Genomic DNA, 9,234 nt, shown 5'->3' with positions numbered 1-9,234 from the left:
GGGTAGTCATTGATGACGTGTTATTACCTATTAACATGGCGGACTGGTTGATAGGGCATTGCCCTAGGGCCAGGGGCAGACACAACAGGGCCCAACCCAAAGTCTGTCATGGCTATAGTGACTGGGAAGGGACCCGTGACCCTCAATGCCAGGGGGCCTAGGTCTCTCTCAACCCCTTTTAATATTAAGGGCCCGTTCCCACGATGTAACGCGGTGCTCATTCTGACACGTAAACATGTGTCAGAGTCAGCGGGACAGAATGTGTCCCCACTGACTTCAATGGGTTCCATTTAACGCGCACTACACATTGAAATCAATGGGTTAAAAAGCCTCCCATTGATGTCAATGTGTAGCGCGCGTAAGACGGAACCCATTGAAGTCAGTGGAATTCTGTTTTGTAGCGCTGACTCTGACACGTGTTTACATGTCAGAATGAGCGCCGCGTTACATCGTGGGAATGGTTCACACAATGGAATTCCCCTCAATATACCGGCCCTGGGCTACCCATGCCGAGAGAAGAACGTCCACTGAACAGAATGGGGCGCAGACCCCGGACAGGGTTTGGAGATGATCTCATGACCTCTATGGCTGATTTTTATGTGAATTTCACCCAATTACTTTGGTATCAGATATTTTTTTTTAATCTGTCACATCCACTTGTATTATTATATTTGTAGATAAAAATTCTCCATCTTGTATCTGCTTCTTGTGTATCTGTTCTACCGCTGAGATACAACCGCGCAGAGGCCGTGTGTGAGACACGATTTACAACACCGCCCCCGCTGGCCACAAATAGTATGACACGAATCCGCCCCAAATGTTACATGGAATCTCTGCAACGTTGATTCAATTATTCTGAATTATTACTACAAGCTTCTGAAGTGAAGATTTCTCCTCTAGTGTATACAGAGTTGCAGAATTAAAGGAGTTGTCTACTGTAGTATTGCGGCAGGAAAGTAAAAAAAAAAAAACCTACTCACCTGTCCTTGGTGCTTTCCGCTCCCCGTGGAAGTCCCTGTCGCACGTGACCGCTCAGTTCAATCAGCGGCCTAAGAAAAGGACCCGGGACCTAACTTGCAGATGTCCTTAGGCCGCTGATTGGCCTCAGTGGTCACACGTTGTGGGGACTTCTACTATAAGACCTGGGGGCACCACAGCTTGGGAGACCAGAGCACCCGGGGCAGGTGAGTATGGTCTTTGGGGTTTTTTGATTTCACTTTCCATAGCCCCTTCCCATAATACTAAAATACCCTGGACACCTCCTTTAAGCAGATGCACGACATCATGTAGCAAAAAATAAATGAAACGTTGTCTGGTCGTGAAGCAAGGAATATGGCCTGGTCGTGAAGTGGTTAACGCTATATGAACATGTAATAATAATATACGTTATATAGAGAATTGTTTTATCAAATTAAACATCAGTACTGAATAAGAAAAACAAGATATTTGCAGATATTCAACATTTGATATAGTTTTAGGTGGTTGAATATTGCACAGAAGCGGAGTGTCCCTTTAAATACTGCCCCACTTCTTGTACATACAATGTGTTGCCCCCTGATCAGCACCAACAGGGTTAACGTCTCCATCACCTTAGGCCATGTTCAGACAGGGTAGTTAATATGCAAAGAAATGTCACTTATTTGCCTCTTGGCTCAGAAACCCAATTCAAGGATCATCACATTGTACTTATTAAACCAGGAGAGAAGAAATCGGTACAAAGAGTGCGGCGCGTTTTATCGTCACAGGCCGGGAAATCTAGAACGTCCTTGTTATTGGAATCCATTATTGTGCGATCCTGTGGCCCATTGGGGGTCCTCGGATGGGTCTGAATCTGCAAAATACGGATATAGATGAGGAATTGTTTCCTGTGATGTTTTGTGCGGTCTCAGATTAGACTGTTTATACCGTCCGTGCTCCGCGCTACCTGCAGGAAACAATAGAGGAATTGTTGAGTTCCCTGCTGTGTACAGATACACGTGGCGGTATTATCCTACTGACATCAGCGCTGGATTGAGCTGCTTCATTACAAAAGAGATTCTGCAGCAGATCCCTCTACAAGCTGTGGTGACAAAAACTTTACCCAAAATCTGAAGATTTCTTTTGATTGTCTCTCTCTTGGGTTTGTAAAGGAAAAAAAAGGGTTCTCACCGCTCACCAACACGCCATATAGGTATGAACAGTTGCCAATGATGAAAAAATCCCAGGAGTCAAGACACGTATAACATGGAAAGTTTGAAGTAAAATTACACCATCAAAAAATAGATAAAATTTAAATCAAATAAAAATCCATAAAAAAATCCCAAAACAAGGATCCGTGAAAGGACACGACTAAGTATCCTACGCGTTTCAGGGCATGTGTAGCCCCAGATTTGTGACAGATAACCCACTGCGATCACTCACTGTATGGCTCCGGCCTAGCTCAGGTCACTTTTAGGCTGGTTTTTTGGACTGGATTTTGACGCGGAATCCGGTCCAAAAAATGATTGTTTGTGTGGTAAAATACCTCTGTATTGGTGTATATAGAAGTATAGGGGATGTCTATGGGGATTCGCATGTGACGAGGCCTTTGTCCTCCTGATCCTTATCCATTCACCCCAGTATGTAATATACAATGTGTGGTCAAGAGCCGCCATTTTCCTCCTGTCCTCATTCACCAGGGCTGTATATTAGATTAAAAAACGTAGAAGGATGTTGTGGACGGCGTCCGTAAAACACAGCTAGATAGAAAACTGGCTGGCCTTGTTGCCCATGGCAAACAATCACAGCGTCGCTTTCCGTTTCTATGCTTTTCAAAAAGATGTCTTCTACTAGACCAAGGTCCATTACACAGAGAAGAGCCAGGTGTAAAATAATGGGGGGCTCATTTGGCAAATCGATCTTTAACGTAATTGGTTGCCATAAGCAACAAAGAGAACTTTCCACTAAATCAACTGCAGATCCTTAAAGGGATTCTACCATTAAAATTGAATATTTTCTTTCTCAAACAGCACTGGAGGCGTCCCCAAGGCTGCGAGAAAACTCTCCAGCGCCGTCTCCTTCAGGAACGGCTCTCACGCGTCTTCTTCCGGGGGTTGGCTTCAAACTTCTAGGCCTCGGGCCTAGGGCAAAGCCGAATGCACATGCCTGCCGGCCACAAGAAAATGGCCACTTACAATACTGTGTAAGTGGCCAACCCCCCGGTTTGAAGTCAACCCCCGGAAGAAGATGCATGAAGAGCCCATTCCTGAAGAAGATGGAGGCGGCGCTAGAGAGTTCTCTCGTAGCATTGGGGACGACACAGTGCTGTTTGAGCACTGAGGACCGCCCCCAGTGCTGCAAGAAAACTCATTTGCATACCGACAAAACCTGAGATTTCTACAGAACGGCGGCGCAGAGAAGATATGTATAGGAAGGAGACGAATAGCCTTTCTTAAGGCTATTCCTACGTGTTAGGGAGAAAATATTCAATTTTAATGGTAGAATCCCTTTAAAAATCAGGAGCATTAGTGTCCACATTTAAAGGGGTTGTCTGTGGAGTAATAATTTACGTCACGTCAGCCAAAGCAGAGTTCTGCACCCTGGGTCACTTTGCCCCGTCTTACCCTGATCTGACAGGTAGTTACTGTCAGCCATTCCCCATAGCTTAAGTCATTAAAGGGCATGTCCCACAAAGTAAAATGGAGGACCTTTCTCGAGTTACCACATTTAACCTGACCAAAGCCAGGCTGAACGCGGGCGGGACCAGTGACCATCGTCGCTCACTTCAATGGGAGTACCAGAGACAGCCAAAGTGCACTACTTGGCCGTGGTCAGGTTGCATGTGGGAGCGTGGAAAGGTCCTACACTTTACTTTGTGGGACACCTCCTGTGAGATCATGGTAGGAGGGGGTGAAATACTGTTTTGGATCACAATGTTGAAGGGTCCATCATCAGCGATCCCAGGACTAGGTAAGTAAATGAATACTCCCCAGACAACCCCTCTTTATAAGAAAAACACCCAAAACTTTATACTTGTGTAGAGAGGAGTCTCCTCGGACTCATCTCTGGTTCTCCTGGCGCAGTTCTACAGTGAGGTTTGGCACATGCGCATTGAATCCTTGGTGCACTCCTCTGGCTTCAGTGAAGACCTGCGCCAACTCGAGGTGTTTTTGTTGGAACGTTTTGTAACAGAGCGATTGCTCCACAAGGACCTACAAGTTGTTCTGTTTCCCAAAACACCCAAATTTTCTTTAAAGGTATTTGCAGGATTGGCAAAACATGGCTGCTTTCTTCCAGAAGTCTTTACAGCAGTCCACGGGACGCGTCTAGTATTGCAGCGGATAGTGATATAACAACCCCTGTAGACCCGTCTCCTCGGGCCTGATCCTCCACACTGCTCAGCTCCTTGGGATTATTCCATGAGTGCAAGGTCCGAGTATCACATGATATTCGCTCACCAATTCAATGATAAATCTGTATCCTATAGGACCTATAGGATACAGATTTATCATTGAATTGGTGAGCGAATATCATGTGATACTCGGACCTTGTGCTCATGAGGTCATGAGCAGCACCAGATGGACAATCCATATGACCCCCAAAGATTAGAAGCCATGTGCTTTAGGGCAATGATAGTTTTCAGGGCCATTTACCTTCCTCGATAGACTCAGTGTCAAAGATATAAACATACATAACACCAGACCCGGTACTTGTGGCCATGCCACTTGTAAAGAGTTGTGATACATCGGGCAGAATGTGGACAGTCTTATCTGACGAAAGCCAAGTTGTGATGACACATGCAGCAGGTCTTGTGTAGTCCATGGAAGGAAAATCGGTGAACCAAGATCGTGTGTCATAGACTGATTGTTACAGAAAGGGGGTGAAGGGTCAGATCCCAAAATCACTAATGGTTGAAAATTCTGATGACTATAACAAAGTGCCAAAGAGCATAGGGCATCATTGTGCCAATCCTGACCAGTCCACTGCCATGGACATGAGCCCAACCGATCAAGCCCACAGAGAACGGGGAAGAAGGCGGCGCGATTTGGTAAAATTGTTTCCTTATATATCATATGAATGATCAGGTGTTTGTGCGTTTCTTACCTAGAATAGAGATGGCACCAGAAAAGGAAGAAGAAAGTTGGAGGAAGCAATGTGATGCTCTGGACTACTGTTACCAGGCCACAGCACCTACCTCAACGATGGAAAGACCAAGTATCCTCTAGCGGTGGTGGTTTCTTCTAGTAGGATTATGGGCCCGGCCAAACTGCCAAAACTGCTCAGGAATGGAACATGACAAAGTTCAAGGTGTTGAGGACTTCCAAATTCCCCAGATCTCAATCCCATCGAGTGCACGTGGGATAAGCTGGAAAGTCTGAAGCTCGAACATCGGACCTTACAACTGAACCGAAATATCATCCCAGTCCTATAGATCGATATCACTGGCATTCAAATTGTTGTTTTTCCCTTGTGGGTTCCAAATATCTAATTTGCATATTGACAAAAACTGCTTTACCTTGGCAATATAGGCAACGATTCACCCTTTGATTCAGGTGACACTAACCTATCTATCTGCAGGGCTGGGGTGATATACTGGGTCTGGTGACACTAACCTATCTATCTGCAGGGCTGGGGTGATATACTGGTTCTGGTGACAGTAACCTATCTATCTGCAGGGCTGGGGTGATATGCTGGGTCTGGTGACACTAACCCATCTATCTGCAGGGCTGGGGTGATATGCTGGTTCTGGTGACACTAACCTATCTATCTGCAGGGCTGGGGTGATATGCTGGTTCTGATGACAGTAACCTATCTATCTGCAGGGCTGGGGTGATATGCTGGTTCTGGTGACACTAACCTATCTATCTGCAGGGCTGGGGTGATATGCTGGTTCTGGTGACACTAACCTATCTATCTGCAGGGCTGGGGTGATATGCTGGTTCTGGTGACAGTAACCTATCTATCTGCAGGGCTGGGGTGATATGCTGGTTCTGGTGACAGTAACCTGTCTATCTGCAGGGCTGGGGTGATATACTGGGTCTGGTGACAGTAACCTATCTATCTGCAGGGCTGGGGTGATATGCTGGTTCTGGTGACAGTAACCTGTCTATCTGCAGGGCTGGGGTGATATACTGGGTCTGGTGACAGTAACCTATCTATCTGCAGGGCTGGGGTGATATGCTGGTTCTGGTGACACTAACCTATCTATCTGCAGGGCTGGGGTGATATGCTGGTTCTGGTGACAGTAACCTATCTATCTGCAGGGCTGGGGTGATATGCTGGTTCTGGTGACAGTAACCTGTCTATCTGCAGGGCTGGGGTGATATGCTGGGTCTGGTGAGACTAACCTATCTATCTGCAGGGCTGGGGTGATATGCTGGTTCTGATGACAGTAACCTATCTATCTGCAGGGCTGGGGTGATATGCTGGGTCTGGTGACAGTAACCTATCTATCTGCAGGGCTGGGGTGATATACTGGGTCTGGTGACAGTAACCTATCTATCTGCAGGGCTGGGGTGATATGCTGGTTCTGGTGACAGTAACCTATCTATCTGCAGGGCTGGGGTGATATACTGGGTCTGGTGACAGTAACCTATCTATCTGCAGGGCTGGGGTGATATACTGGTTCTGGTGACACTAACCTATCTATCTGCAGGGCTGGGGTGATATGCTGTGTCTGGTGACAGTAACCTATCTATCTGCAGGGCTGGGGTGATATGCTGGTCTGGTGACAGTAACCTATCTATCTCCAGGGTTGGAGTGATATGCTGGTTTGGTGACCTGCTATGGTGGCAAATGGAGAAGTTAGCACAATATGAAGCAGGTGGTCTTAATGTTCTGGCTGACGGGTGATAAATAAGACACGATACCCCATATACAAACATAGAGAGTTTATTAAATGATGTTCCCCCTGGTGACTGCCTTGAAATTTACAAAACAGAGTATCACATGACCGCGACTGATCGGAATGGTACTTCTAGAGAAATACGGCAGCGAGTAGAAGACGACAGAAGGTCATTCAACGCATTCGCTTTTATACTTGAGAAATACTGCGTTTCCGTGACATAGAACAAGGCGTCATCATCATCTAAAGCCTACAAGATGGCGCACAGACAGTAACCATTGTACAGCAGGAGAAGTCACATGTTCACATCCCAACACCCCGTCATTACACTCAGCTTTATTGTTCTCTTTAGGCCCCGACACGTTTTTTTTTTGGCCTAGACTGAATAAACGGCAACCAAAACAAAAAATCATACGACCGGGTACAATAATAGACTCTGCCGTATCCTAAAGCTTTATCTAATATAAATTCTGATTTTTCTCTGTCCAGGAAAAAAAAAATTTACACGAAAATTTTTTAAAAATAGAAATATATATATCTCCTGTATTTCTCGTTGTATATATCATTCTAGTATGAAAATAGTCGTCCAGAGACAAAACCTGGGGAAACGCGCAAAGTCCTTCATTTCTGGCTCTTCTTTAAAAATCGGATAAATTAGAACTTTATTTGCTAAAAGTGGAAAAAACAAAAAACAAACAAAAACACACCAGAAATAGAGATCTAAAAAAACAAAAAAAAAAACCCAAAACAAACAGAACTGATTTTTTTTTTTAGTAAACGTTCCCTGAAAACAAACCTCCCTGAAGTAAAAGGTCTCGATTATTGCAGGTCCCTGTAGGTGAATGGTCGCGGGGGGAATCCTATGGAGGGCATACGATACGGAGAGACCCGCCTCCTCTTCTCTAAGCCGGTGACATCACGGCCATTGGTCACATGGTCGTATTCTGACTCCGCCCCACTGGACGTGACGTCACTGGCCTGAGAGGAGAAGGCGGAGCTCGGTATCCTGGTCCCCGACTACCCCTTTAAAGAGGTTTTCACATTTTATCTTCTAACCCATAACTATATGATGGCGGATAAGTGTCTGTGGAGGGGGCAACTGCAATTATGAGACGGGGGGGCCCCGAAAGTTCCCTTAAAGGGATTCTACCATTTTCTCGTTCACATGTCAGAATAGCCTTAAAGAAAGACTATTCGTCTCCTACTTTTAGAAGTCGCCTCCGGCTCGCCGTTCGGTTAAAATCCCTTTTTTTGTCAGTATGCAAATGAGTTCTCTCGCAGCACTGGGGGCGTCCCCAATGCTGCGAGAGAACTCCCTCCATATTCTTCAGCAACCGCCTCTTCTTCCGGCTGGAGTCACACTTTCAGTTGGCTCTGCCATCGGGCCGCAGGCAGAGCCGAGCGCACAGGCCGGTGGCTATTTTTTGGAGGCCGCTTACACACGCATGCGCAGTACACTCTGCACTCCATAGAACTACAGGAGCGTAATGCGCATGCATGCATAAACAGAGCCGACTGCACAGGCGTCAAAGTGTGACCGCAGCCGGAAGAAGACGAGTGAAGAGGCGGTTGCTGAAAAAGATGGAGGCGGCGCTGGAGAGAGAACTCATTTGCATACCGACAAAAAATGGGATTTTAACCGAACGGTGGTGCGGAGACGACTTCTAATGGTAGGAGAAGAATAGCCTTTCTTAAGGCTATTCCAACGTGTGAACGAGAAAAAAAAAAAAGTTTTAAATGGTAAAATCCCTTTAAAATTTCAAGTTAATGCAAAGCCACGGCTTCACTCACCTACTTATAGGGGACGGCGCCCCATAGAAGTGGATGGAGCAGTGACAATGCAGACATGTTATATTGGCCCCCGTTCTCCTGGCAGTCCCAGCAATTAGACACTTATCCCCTATCCCAGGGGTAGGGAACGTACGGCTCTCCAGCTGTTGCAAAACTACAACTCCCAGCATGCACACTTGCTCTGTTGTTCTTGGAACTCCCATGGAAGTGAATGGAGCATGCTGGGAGTTGTAGTTTCACAGCAGCTGGAGAGCCGAAGGTTCCCTACCCCCGCCCTATCCTGTCAGAAATAACCCTTTAAGGCCCCACAATGTATGGCTAATCCCATCCACAACTCGCAGACAAAAAAATCTGCAGCGGAAACGCGTCAATTTAAAAAATGCTCACCTTTTTAATGCTGCTGTAAAAACCCACGACGCGTTTCTGACGCAGTTTTTCAGCTACGGTTCGCTACGTGGGGCCTTAGCCTAACATTGCACTACCAGTGGTACCTAGCGTTTGTGTATAGGGTCGCCCTGAAATCCAGCCATCATGGCAACCTGCAAGTTGTAATGCAACCGCATTCACCGTTATTAGGTACGACGTACTAGTGCGACTGTGATCCTACAAGATATCGTGCAGCCTGCACCATCTGTACAGTG

The sequence above is a fragment of the Leptodactylus fuscus genome, chromosome 3 (genome assembly GCF_031893055.1).
Source record: "Leptodactylus fuscus isolate aLepFus1 chromosome 3, aLepFus1.hap2, whole genome shotgun sequence".
NCBI lineage: Eukaryota > Metazoa > Chordata > Amphibia > Anura > Leptodactylidae > Leptodactylus > Leptodactylus fuscus.
The sequence above is the reverse complement of the archived record's forward strand: the minus strand, read 5'-3'. Positions refer to the sequence as shown.